The sequence below is a fragment of the Saccopteryx leptura genome, chromosome 6, assembly GCF_036850995.1.
Source record: "Saccopteryx leptura isolate mSacLep1 chromosome 6, mSacLep1_pri_phased_curated, whole genome shotgun sequence".
Lineage (NCBI taxonomy): Eukaryota > Metazoa > Chordata > Mammalia > Chiroptera > Emballonuridae > Saccopteryx > Saccopteryx leptura.
The window spans coordinates 35,918,005-35,931,673 of record NC_089508.1 but is presented as its reverse complement, the minus strand read 5'-3'; the positions used below and the strand labels follow the sequence as shown (position 1 = coordinate 35,931,673).

The following is a 13,669-nucleotide window of genomic DNA, read 5'->3' as shown; positions in this document are numbered from 1 at the left end:
GATGTTAACCTGACTTATTGTGGTGATCGTTTTGTAATATATACAAATATTGAATCATTATGTTGTACAACTGAACTAATAGACTAGATGTCAAAATTCTCCAATTTTAAAAACTATATGGATGGCAAATAAGCACATGGAAAGATGTTAAATTCCACTTGTCATTAGAGACATGCAAATGAAAACCACAATAATATACCACTAAACACATATTAGAATGGCTTAAAAAATTGATGGCTTCACAGGTGAATTCTACCAAATATTCAAAGAAGAACTAACTCCTATCCTTTTCAAGCTATTTCAAAAAATTCAAGAGGAAGGAAGCCTTCCAAGCTCCTTTTATGAGTTGAGTATAATTCTGATTCCAAAACCAGGCAAAGACAACACAAAGAAAGAAAATTATAGGCCAATATCCCTGATGAATTTAGATGCTAAAACCCTCAATAAGCCTGACCAGGTGGTGGCGCAGTGGATAGAGCGTCGTACTGGGATGCAGAAGACCCAGGTTCGAGACCCCGAGGTTGCCAGCTTGAGCGCGGGCTCATCTGGTTTGAGCAAAAAGAAAAGCCCATTAGCTTGAACCCAAGGTCGCTGGCTCCAGCAGGGGGTTACTCGGTCTGCTGAAGGCCCACGGTCAAGGCACATATGAGAAAGCAATCAATGAAAACTAAGGTGTTGCAGCGCGCAATGAAAAACTAATGATTGATGCTTCTCATCTCTCTCCGTTCCTGTCTGTCTGTCCCTGTCTATCCCTCTCTCTGTAAAAAAAAAAAAAAAAAAAAAAATCCTCAACAAAATATTAGTAAACTGGATCCAGCAATACATAAAAAAAAAAAATCATACATCATGATCAAGTGGGATTTATTCTGGGGAGGCAAGGATGGCACAATATTCATAAATCAATGTGATTCATCATATAAACAAAAAGGAGAAAAGCAACATGATAATTTCAGTAGATGCAGAAAAAGCATTTGATAAAATCCAGCACCCATTTATGATCAAAACTCTCAGCAAAGTGAAAATACAGGGAACATACCTCAACATGATAAAGGTCATCTATGCAAACCCACAGCCAACATCATACTCAATGGGAAATAATTAAAAGCAATCCCCTTAAGATCAGGAACAAGGCAGGGGTGCCCCTTTCACCACCCTTATTCAACATAGTACTAGAAGTCCTACCCACAACAATCAGACAAGAAGAAGAAATAAAAGGCATCCAAATTGGAAAAGAATAATTATCATTATTCGCAGATGATATTATACTGTATATAGAAAACCCTAGGCCCTGGCCGGTTGGCTCAGTGGTAGAGTGTCAGCCTGGCGTGCGGAAGTCCCGGGTTCAATTCCCGGCCAGGGCACACAGGAGAAGTGCCCATCTGCTTCTCCACCCCTCCCCCTCTCCTTCCTCTCTGTCTCTCTCTTCCCCTCCCACAGCTGAGGCTCCATTGGAGCAAAGATGGCCCGGGCACTGGGGATGGCTCTATGGCCTTTGCCTCAGGCACTAGAGTGGCTCTGGTCGCAATAGAGCAACGCCCCAGATGGGCAGAGCATCGCCCCCTGGTGGGTATGCCGGGTGGATCCCGGTCGGGTGCATGCGGGAGTCTGTCTGACTGCCTCCCCGTTTCCAGCTTCAGAAAAATACAAAAAAGAAAAAAAAAAGAAAACCCTAAAGTCTCAGTCAAAAAACTACTGGACCTGATCAATGAATTTATCAAGGTGTCAGGATATAAAATTAATACACAGAAATCAGAGGCATTTTTATATACCAACAATGAACTGTCAGAAAGAGAAATTAAGGAAACAATCCCCTTCACCTATTGTAACCAAAAAAATAAGGCCCTGGCCGGTTGGCTCAGTGGTAGAGCATCGGCCTGGCGTGCAGGAGTCCGGGATTCGATTTCCGGCCAGGGCACACAGGAGAAGTGCCCATCTGCTTCTCCACCCCTCCCCCTCTCCTTCCTCTCTGTCTCTCTCTTCCTCTCCTGCAGCCAGGGCTCCATTGGAGCAAAGTTGGCCCGAGCGCTGGGGGTGGCTCTATGGCCTCTGCCTCAGGCACTAAAATGGCTCTGGTTGCAACAGAGCAATGCCCCAGATGGGCAGAGCATCGCCCCCTGGTGGGCATGCCGGGTGGATCCCGGTCGGGCACATGCAGGAGTCTGTCTGACTGCCTCCCCATTTCCAACCAGAAAAATACAAAAAAATAAATAAATAAATAAATAAAGTACCTAGGAGTAAATTTAACCAAGGAGATTAAAGACTTGTACCCAGATAAAACATTAATAAAAGAAATCAAGGAAGATACAAACAAGTGGAAGCATATACCATGTTCATGGATAGGAAGAATAAATATCATTAAAATGTCTATATTACCCAAAGCAATTTATAAATTCAATGCAATACCAATTAAAATACCAATGACATACTTCCAAGATAAAGAACACATATTCCAAAAATTTATATGGAACCAAAAAAGGACACGAATAGCCTCAGCAATCTCGAAAAAGAAGAACAAAGTGGGAGGTATCACACTTCCTGATATCAAGTTATACTACAAGGCCATTGTACTCAAAACAGTGTGGTACTGGCATAAGAACAGGCATATAGATCAAGGGACAGAACAGAGAACCCAGAAATAAACCCACACCTTTATGGGCAATTGATATTTGACAAAGGAGGTAAGAGCATACAATGGAGTAAAGATAGCCTCTTTAACAAATGGTGTTGGGAAATTTGGACAGCTACCTGCAAAAAAATGAAACTAGACCACCAACTTACAGCATTCACAAAAATAAACTCAAAATGAATGAACTCTTAAATGTAAGTCATGAAACCATAAGCATCTTCGAAGAAAACATAGGCAGTAAACTCACCAACATCTCGCAGCAATATATTTGCTGATTTATCTCCATAGGCAAGTGAAATAAAAGACAGGATAAACAAATGGGACTATATCAAACTAAAAAGCTTTTGTACAGCTAAAGACAATATGAACAGAATAAAAAGACAAACCACACAATGGGAGAACATATTCAATAATACATCTGATAAGGGGTTAATAACCAAAATTATAAAGAACTTGTAAAACTCAACACCAGGAAGACAAACTATCTAATCAAAAAATGGGCAAAAGAAATGAATAGACACTTCTCCAAAGAGGACATACAGATGGCCAAAAGACAGATGAAAAAATGTTGCAACAACATGGATGAACCTGGAAACTATTATGTTAAGTGAGATAAGACAGGCAGAGAAAGAAAAATATCATATGACCTCACTCATTTGAGGAATCCAAGAAACAATGAGAACTGAGTAATGGAATTGAGACAGAAGAGGGATCAAAGGGGCCAGAGGAAAAGAGGACAGAGGGAAAGGGGAAGATAGGATGGGAGAAACCTGAAGGGAAGGAGGGAGGGCAAGGTTGGGAAGGGGGCAAGGGAGATGCCTGGTCAGTTGAGGGGAATATGGGGGGGAGGGGGAGGTATTTGGGGTGACACTAGAATCTATGGAAACACAATAAATTAAAATTTAAAAAAATTGACAATAACAAGTGCTGGTCAGGATCCAGAGCAACTAGAACTCTCAAACATTGCTGGTTGGAAGGCAAAAATAGCACAGCCACTTTGGAACACAGTTTCTTATAAAATTAAACACATTCACTATATGACCCATCAATCAATCCCACTCCTAGGTATTTTTACCTAAAATTCAGGTTCACACAAAAACCTCTGGGCAAATAATTATAGCTGCTTTTTTTCATAATGACCAAAAATTGGAAACAACTTGTTCATTTACTGATGAACAGATAAACTAACTGTGGTATATCCATGCAAGGAAATACTCAGTGATAAAAAGAATTAATATGAACACAACATGAATAAATCACAAGTGCACTATGCTAAGTGAAAGAAGCTAAACTCAAAAGGCTACATAGTGTATGATTCAATTTAGGTAACATTTCAGAAAAGGCAAAACTGTAAGGACAGAGATCAATAGTTGCAGGAGCTAGAGTTGGAGAAAGGAGCTGACAACAAAGGGGCATGAGGAAATTTTGGGGGTGACTGTGGTGGTGGTTCTATTCTATGCATTTGTCAAAACCAACAGAAACGTACATTAAAGAGTAAATTTTACTGTATGTAAAGTATACTTCAATAAATACTGAAACAAAATATTAAAACTAAAAACAAATAAAGGGGCTAAAAGCAGGCCCTGGCTGGTGGCACCGTGGATAGAGCATCATCTCAGAGCGCCAAGGTCACTCATTCAATCCTTGGGTCACCTGCCTGAACCTGAGGTCACCGGTTTGAAAACCATTTGGGGCTCAATACCAAGGCACTGGCTCGATTCCCAAGGTCACTGGTTTGAGCCCTGATCAGGGCACATATGAGAAGCAATCAATGGCACAACTAATGGAACAATGAGTTGATGCTTCTCTCTCTCTCCCTCTCTTCCTCTCTCTTAAAAAAAACAAACAAGAAGAAGAAGACTAAAAACATATATTTTTGAGTACCTACTATCTGGCAGTCCCTTTGTTATGAAATACTCTGATAATAATGATGTAGGATAATTATTACAACTCATTTAAAAATAATGAAAGAATTTTCTCAACAAAGTTACTATAACATCATAGATATAAATAAGGTATAGACAAGGGTTTTGTCCTCAGGTTGCCTAAGACAGGGATATAAGTATGATACAACAAGAAAGAATTATCTAAGTGTCAAAGGAGATGCATAAAGAAAATGCCATGGGATTTCAGAGGCAAGAGAGAATACTGAAAGCTGAAAAACCAGAGAAGTCTTAGTGGAAGAGGCAGCATGTAAGCTGGGTGCTGCTGACAGGGAATGATGATCTCATTGTCCTTATAAACAATGTTTTATCAGAAAGTTTACTCATGCAGTTTTTGTTTTTTAAACTAATGACCCTGTGAGGCAGGTGGGGGAGGTACTATACTATTGATCTCAGTTTCAGTTAAATAATCTAAGTCTTAGAGATCAAGTTCCCTGCTCAACATTTGGGTGGCAAAGCCAAGGTTGAACTTAGGTCTTCTGCAAGTGTGATTCATCCTCTGCTCCATGGTACACCCACCCAGAAGAAAAGTTCTTTCTTCTATGACATAGAGAGAGACCACTAATGGTCCCTTTCTACCTTAGGATCTTTTCAAGAAAATGGGCTACTTCTTGCCTTTCTGGCCATCGAGAATACCCCACAAGGTGCTTATTTGAGTCTCTCCTGCAGATGGAAACGAGAGCCAGCAGAGTGGATTCTTTTTTAAGGCATTTGTTTGAATTCACAGTGTCATGGTCTCAAAGTATCTTTTACAAACACTAAAAATGCAAAAGGCACGAAATTTACAAGGATAATATTGATGGCCTCAAATGTATGGTCACACGCATAACACTGAAATTGTTTAAAATGCACCCCAGACGTTGCAGGGCAAATTAAGAAAGCTGTATTCATTTTTAGTGGGGATCAGCTCCCCTAAAGAACTCAGGCTATTTCAAGAAGCCTCCTTGTGACTTGAAGGAAAACATCTGTTCACACGCTTCACATGGCTGACCTGTGGCCCACAGAGCCCTTTCCTCATCATTCCTTCAGCATCTGGGAGTTTATCCGACACACGCTTACTGAAATCCCTACGCTTGTCTCCATCTAACCACCAGGCTAAAGATCACTTTTCCGTAGGAAAGAAACATATTACCACGAGATTACAGGGCCTCTACATTTTGCTGCTATCTCTAACCTTTCTGTCCATTGTCACATTAAAAAATAATAAGAGGCCCTGGCCGGTTGGCTCAGTGGTAGAGTGTCGGCCTGGCGTGCAGAAGTCCCGGGTTCGATTCCCGGCCAGGGCACACAGGAGAGGCGCCCATCTGCTTCTCCACACCTCCCCCTCTCCTTCCTCTCTGTCTCTCTCTTCCCCTCCCGCAGCGAGGCTCCATTGGAGCAAAGATGGCCCGGGCGCTGGGGATGGCTCCTTGGCCTCTGCCCCAGGCGCTAGAGTGGCTCTGGTCACGACAGAGCGACGCCCCGGAGGGGCAGAGCATCGCCCCCTGGTGGGCGTGCCGGGTGGATCCCGGTCGGGTGCATGCGGGAGTCTGTCTGACTGTCTCTCCCCGTTTCCAGCTTCAGAAAAATACACACACAAAAAAATAATAATAATAAGATATCATTATAAGCATCAATTTAATCAACCAACTATTTCCTGAATAAGTACTATGAATGTGCTCAGAATGAGATGGTCCTTTCCTCAAGGAGCCTACAGGCAGGCAAGTAATTTAAACGTTCCTCAGCACAACTGGAGAAACCGCTTTCCTCCTTTCTGTGTTTCAGTTTTCTCAGCTGGAGAACAGGGCATAAATTTCTCCAGCTAGTAAGCGGTTGTCATCAAATATTTATTGAGAGCTTACCTTGCTCCAGGCACTAGACTTTACAAACACCTTTGCCTGGAATCCCTAGAACAACCCTGTGGGGCAGCCACTTTCATTATACTCATTTTATAGTTGAGGAAACTGAGGCTCAGAGGGCTTGGTGATTTGCCACAGTCCATCAGCCAGTAACCGACAGAGCCAGGATTCAAACCCGGGCAGTCTGGCTGAAAGCCCCTGCCCTTCACCACTGTGACCACAGCCCTGCCTGACCCAAGCCCTCTGCAGGAAGGAATGTGGAGATCAAAGACTTGGGGTGCTTATAAACAGAGTTTAAACCATCTGAGACAGATTCTTCCACTTCCAGCTCAACGCCAGGCAACGAGAACATCCAGAAAGGCAACAGGAAAGAAAGATGATCTATGCTGGGAGGCCAAAGAGGCCCTTTCGGGTCACAGTTAATCCAACCCCTAGATTTCAGAACACAAACATACCGGGTCTCGAGCCTGCAGCAGAGCCACGTTTCCGCTGAGATTTCCAAGCTCCTTCGCCCCCCAAACCATCACAGACATAGAGAAGCTAAAAAAAAGCCAGGTGGAATCACTTTCTCAGGACAAACAAGGGGCAGGGACAGAGGGAGGCGGGTCTGTCTAGTCCTCTAGCCCCCTCTTTCAGTCCCGCTCTATTTTTAAGGTCTCTCTTTAACACAGCACTCATCTGTCTATTTACAGAAGAAGGGAAACCCCAAAGCGTGGAACTGGAAGAGGGTTTCTCGCCGAAGGTTTCCCAAGGTGCTGCAGTTTGATAACCACTCTCTTCGTATCTGTTAAAGAGCGCGGCAAATGTTATCGCCTGCAAGCACCCCGGGCACGGGCACCCCCAGCCCGAGCACTGTACACGGGCTGCCGAGGAGCTCCCCCGGACAGCACGTCAGCACCTCACCCTGTAATCCGGCCGAGCTGCTTGCTAAGTGTCTGTGACCACATTCCTCTCTTGATGAGACCTGACTCCAAATAGCTTGGCTCAGGCATGGGGCAGAGGAGCTGCCAAGTGCCTGTTGTTCCCAGGGAGGTGTGTGTGCACGGCTGGGGTGGTGGACACATAAGCCAGGGTAGGTCATCCCAAAGGTACGGAGATGTGAGTGGTCATTGCTAAAGTCGTCTGTAAAGCAACCCAAACAACTTGTTGTGCCTCAACATTCCCTAGTTTATGGCACCGAGACTCCTCCATTCAGCAAGGGTTCGAGCCAGCTTCCAGAAAGAGCCACAGGGTAGCATGCAGGAGATTTAGTACCAGAAATAGTAGACTAAGGTGACTTTGATCTGGGGGAGTGAACCAGGCAGACCAAGGCTTACTGGTTAGGGAAACTGCCCGTGCACTTGGCCATTCACTAGCTGTGTAGCCTTAGGCCATGTATTCAAATGTTTCAAGCCTCCATTTCTTCATCTATAGAGTTAATAATAGTCATCACCTCATAGCACTGCTGTTTGGATCAAATGAGATTATGTATTTAGAGTCCTTAATAGAGTGCCTGGCACGGAGTATGGCCGAGAATATGTGCGAGCCACTAACACGTGGTCTGCTGTTGCCTCCACGACTCAGAAGAATGGATTGTCAGCCTCTCTTGGTGCCTTAGTTTCTCCAGTAATAAAACAGCAACTATTTCCCCCTCTCTTTGTGGCAGTGAACAGCAGAGGACATGTAGAAGTGGAGGGGCTTTTGAATCATCAGAAATGTTATCCAGTGTTTACGTGGCATCTACAGAGGCTTCGGACGTTGTGCTCTTTTGGGGGTCTCTCTGTAGATCCTCTAAATGTTGAATGACAGAGATTTGAATTGAAATAAGCACCCATAGGTTTGCACTTCTCAAGGTTACTGTGGTGCCGGGAGCAGACACGAGGAAGCAACCATCTCCCCTGATGTCTGAGACGCACCCGCAGAAGAGATGCTCAGGGCAGCGGAGCAGAGCAGCCTCGCCATGATGGCTTCAGATTTGTAACGTGACTCCCTCCTCTTGCCCTCCAAAGAAGGGAGAGGGATGTTTTCATCATTTGGGGGAAAAGACCAAAGTATCTGAGCATTTTCCACAAGTTCTCACAACAAACAAAGTAAAGCCCTGACTTTCTCATTTCTACTTGGCCACAGCCCCAACCCAATTCCCTAGCTTCTCCTGCCGGGAAAACAAAAGGGATCGGAGCGACATTCCGCTGAGAATCAGTGATGATTTCAGGCTTGCTCCAGCAGCCGCCTTCTCTGGGTAAAGGCTGCTAGCCGACCGGAGGAGCTGGGCTCGGATGGCGGGTTTGCGCAGAGGGGTGTTTGGCCTGGCCCACCCCGGCAGCTTACCCTCCATGTCGGTGGTCGGCAAGCCTGGAGAGCATCAACATTCACCTTCAATTGGCATTCACTCCTGCCCCTTGACTCAAACCATTCCACCGCCACCGCCAGCCTCCCCTCCCAGAACGAAGCTGTGCTGTAGCCTCAACAGGACCATTATTAATTTAGTGTATTTCATCTCCACCAGCTTCAGATGTTGTATTTGATTGTTTTTCATTATAAAAGTGATATATGTCAGGCCTTTAGAAATATCCCAACAACAATAAAATAAAAATCCCAACCAAAACGGCTACCGTTGAAATCCAACAAACGCAGTCTACCCACCCTGAAAACGGCACCTCCACGCCGAGCTGAGAATCCCCACGGAAATACGCTGTGCTCACCAAGAGGCTAGGCGGGCATCCCAATATAAAAATGGTGGGTGAAGAACCCAGCCTCCCTTTATGTTTACACTGGCCGTCGGTTCCCAGTGAATGAATGCCCTCAGTTGTGAACTGTTGACACTGTTCCTGTCCAAACCTTCTCCTCGCTTCCCAGGCACCAGACTGCTGGCTTCTCATACGTGCAAGGATCAGGTCCCAACACACGACTGGAACTTGTATCTCCAACGGCAGACATCTGGAGAGGACCATCACGGAAAACAGCGCCAGGAACAAAGATGGCTGGCGAGGCCTGAGAACGTGGGAGGCTCTACGCTAAGTGGCATACACAGCTTGTTTCATTATTAATACACTCCGAGGAGAGCTTTGCACTTTCTCCATTTTATAAAGGAAGAAACTGAGGCCTACAGAAGGTAAGAAACTTGCCCCAGGTTACAAAGCCATGAGAAGCACGGGGTGGGGGGTGGGGTGGGGGGGAGGTGACATGTGCCTGCCTGACACTGGTCTGACAGCATGACTTCTAGATGAGTTGTTGCCTGATGATAAATTTCAACTTCGTTAACAGTCCAGTAAGTCACATTAACCTCCAGTAGGGCTTCAATTGAAAAGAAACTTGAAGATGTTAGGGCTCCCCATAAACATCTTCTATTATCTTCAAACAAGTTGGATTTATGAGTCTTCTCTCCCACGTCTACCCAAAATAGCCAAACATTTCTAAAACACATCTAAACTATTACCTTCTAGGAATCCCACCTGGTCTAAGACCTCCCCTTGGTACTTAGAAATCTGTCCTGTGATCACAGCACGCTACTTCAGAGGTGGAGAGGAAGGTGCTATTCCTCACAGGCCTGAGCCGTGCAAGTCATTAACCCAACCAGATACAGGATCCATAGGGTACTCTACATGTAATACTCCCGTGTTCGAGAGAGAAAGAGACAGACAGACAGACAGACATGGAAAACAAGCAAAACACTGGGAAATGAAAGATCCAGAGTAATTTGTAACCAAACCAGCCTGGGCTGCCTATATGAAACGAACTCTTCCCGAGCCCCCACCATTATCTGGGCCTGGCAGAACTGCCTCACTCCCCTCACTTATCTTTCTTTGTGCCCTGCGCGGTTTGCTACACCCACTGCATGTGGACGTCCTTATCAGAAAAGAGCCACTTAGCAAGCGTTCGCCTTTGAACAGAAGTAGCTATTTAGCCCGCCAAATGTCAATAGCTCTGTGCGTGCCGATTGGTACATAAATTATGAACACACACATAAAGCTCACGAACACAGAGCAGGCACTGCCTACAAGCACGAGGAGTAAGTGTCTTGGAGAACAGCCAACCTATTTACAAGCTGCTGTCTTAGCCCTTCGACTAAAATACCTGCCACTCCCCTCGCTCCTCTCTGTCAACTAGAAAATGAGAACAAAACTTGCTGCTCTGTGAATAAAAATTCATTCATTCCACAAATATTTCCTGAGCACAGTGCTCTCAAATTTAAGTTGTTAGCAAACTAAGATTCTAGAGACAAAAATGAAAAGGTGGTCCTGCGTCCCTCTGTGACACTAGGATCAGGTACCGGCAGGATTACCTATCTGACGGACTTGCCAGGTGGTAACAGTCTGGACGGTAGGAACTTACCGTTTTTCAGGGATTAGAGCATCCCCACGTGGGCACCCAGCACTGTGAAGTGATGACCTCTGCAACAGGCTCATCTACTCTCTTATTTTCAAGTCAAATTATTTTGACTCTTCTTCAAGTTTATCATTTTGATTTTTCATGTGTAGGTGTTATTTGTTAAATATATTTTGTGGTTAGGCATTTTAGACCAATATTGATTTTTTTTTAAAAGATATCTACATTTTATGCATAAAGTAAGACAGATCATGGAGTTGAGATAAAATTGTAATGGCTTCATGGTGCTTAAGAGATTGAAACCGCCGCTGTGAAGCACTGTTGCAACCGCAGCCTAAAGCACCTTGGGAAACACGAGATGCTACATTCCTGTATCACCTGCTGTGATCAGAATGAAAGCAGAGAACTGTTACTCCTGACTTGTGGTAAGTAAGTAACTTGATTATAATGCATCAGGATGACTGGAATTCCCTTCTCCCTACACAGAGAAGCCTGATCTCAACAACAGAACAAAGCCTACATGGTAATTAAAAACCCCTGCCCCAGAAGCGGAGTGAGGAGTGGACCTCATTCTCCTTAAACTCTTGGAAGGGTCAGGGAACATTAGGGGTGGGAGAGCAAGAGGGGTTAGTAAAACCCCTCAGAGCTGGGTGTGTGTATTGCCAAGACTATGTGCACAAGGGCTAGCGGGCCCTCGCGCTGTGTGGAGCAGGTTTGGCTGAAGGGGTCAGTCTAGACAGGGCACAGCTGCAGAAAGTCTGTGGCAGGTACAGGCGGGGTGGGGACCCTGCAAGGACAGCTGAATGCGCAGGTTGTATTTGTAGCTGGATGAAAGCACAAGGCAGATAATTGTGTGCACCTGGGTTGTGGCAGCTGATTAATTCAATTACACTTTATTGAGCACCTGCAGGACTCATGGCCGCATACTGTGGGAAAAGAAGGCAGTATCTTCTGCTTTCAAGGAACTCACGATCTCCTTACATTAAGACAATGACAGGGAGATGAAATAACTGAGTAAATACAGGTACATAAAGAACGATGTACATGCATGGCTTATTTAAATTGGGTCTAAACATATGTTAAAAATGGCCTTTGTCTCGCTGATCCTCCACATTCTTGGATGCTAACAGCAAGGAAAAAAGTCATCTCAACAACCAGATTCCAACCTGCTCTAGAGTTTTGCTGATAAAGTGAAAGAGGACATCAGAGCTCTGGTCATGGCCTCAGAGCAGAGAAACTGTGTTTCTGGAGAGAGATGCACTGACCCAAAGCATGGATGTCAAAGTGCAGGGTGGTCTGCAGCCAGCCCCCTAAGCTATCAGGAACCAATCACCCGCCAGCAGCGCCTCCATCCTCATGTTTCCTAACAGCCATAAAAGCCACTTGTCTATGTGTAGAATCACCTCAGGGTGTGATTTCCCAAGTCTTTCACAAGGTCGGCAGCCTCAAGTGTAGCCAGTTTTTGAACAGGCATCCAGTCCTCCAGACTCAAGAAAATTAAAATAGAATTTCACTAGGATACCGTGATCCAATGAGCCTGTGAATAGAGCCAAACTTGGCTGCTGGTCTTCTCTCCTGAAAAATATCAAAGCCCAAGATTCTGGCCACCTGAGAAGGTGTGTGTGTTATGTTCACATGAGGGAGAATGAGCAGAACATATCTGCAGACAGCCCTCTTCCAAGTACAGTACAGAGTCTCACTAAGAGGACCCAACGTGGGCATCTACGGGAGACTTTTCCAACCTGTGTCCACTGGGCACTGGGCGATGGGTGGGTGAGAAGGGAAAAGCCATTCATCTCGCCTTCAGGTACCTTGCCATGTTGGCCATAGTTCCATCAGGCCACACTGGCTTTGAATCAGAACATTAACCCAGAAGTGGAAATCCTTTGAATCAGAACATTAAATACAGAAGTGGAAATCCGAGGCCAGGAGAAACCACCAAACCCTTAAATGAAAACAGCAAGCAGCCCTCAAGAGAGTCTGTGATGAGAGCACTTCCCCAAGACAATGAGCCAGCTGGGGGAAATGCTGACCTGTTATATTCCCTTCTTTTTCTGGCCAGATTCTAAATAAACCACTTGAAACTCACTATAGAGTTCGTGCCTAACAGGGCATACTACCCTTTGCGGTCATGTCAGCCAGCAGATACCAGCTCTTGAAAAGAAGCATGTCTTGTTTCCCTCGAGGTAACCCTCTCTATGGTTGAGAACAAGGGAGGCACACCTCCACTTTCTCCACAGTCTCGACCACGTGATTACATGCATACTTTCCCTGGAAAGTTCTATTCATTCCTCTCATCTGTGTCCTCATATTTATACTGATCACGATATTTAAGGCCACCCTTAAATATCTTCTAAGAATAGAGGCATCCATGACCTTTTTGGATAATCTCTTCCGGTGACTCATTACATTACATTTATAAGTCGTCTGTTTCACTTTTATTCTTTTCCTGCACTTAAATCATTTTTTTAAAAATAACGTCTAAACAATGGTTCTTCCTATTTTGCCTTCAATACAAAGATAGAAATCTCATTATGGCCACAAACTTAAAAGAAGTCACACTCATTCCCTCTTGCTTTTTAATATTACAATTCAAATACATTTGGCCTTTTTTTATTGTGGATCCCGTTTTAAAATCACATTCATTTTCTTTGCTGTCGTCAACATCTGCTCCCAATTCCCCTCACTTCTAACTAGGAGACCCCAAAGAGAGAAGCCCTGTGTAAAGAGCTGGCCAGATGTTGAGAGGATAACCTCATTGCTCCTCTCCTGCTGATGGCAACACTTTTAATATTGTTAGTGCATCACTTAGTCATTTTTAGTTCATGGTTTAAATACTATGTAATACATATCAATGCTATTAAATACACAGTCAAGACTATGGCACAATGTTCCTTCTCTAACATTCAATTTACATCACTATTGTTAATAAGTCAATTCCTGTGCATATTATAGCT

At 44.5% G+C, this 13,669-nt stretch overlaps 1 protein-coding gene across 7 annotated transcripts in view; it reads right to left on the bottom strand.

The window, feature by feature from the left end:
- SPTB (spectrin beta, erythrocytic) overlaps positions 1–13,669 on the bottom strand; it is a 133,968-nt gene that overhangs the window by 89,627 nt on the left and 30,672 nt on the right. The window contains exon 1 of one of the 7 annotated variants that reach the window (XM_066343793.1): positions 6,863–6,903. The exons of the other annotated variants lie outside the window; for them this stretch is intronic. The gene's annotated coding sequence lies outside the window, so the exon portion shown is untranslated. Of the gene's footprint in view, positions 1–6,862; positions 6,904–13,669 lie in introns of those variants that run through there. 7 annotated transcript variants of the gene reach the window in all.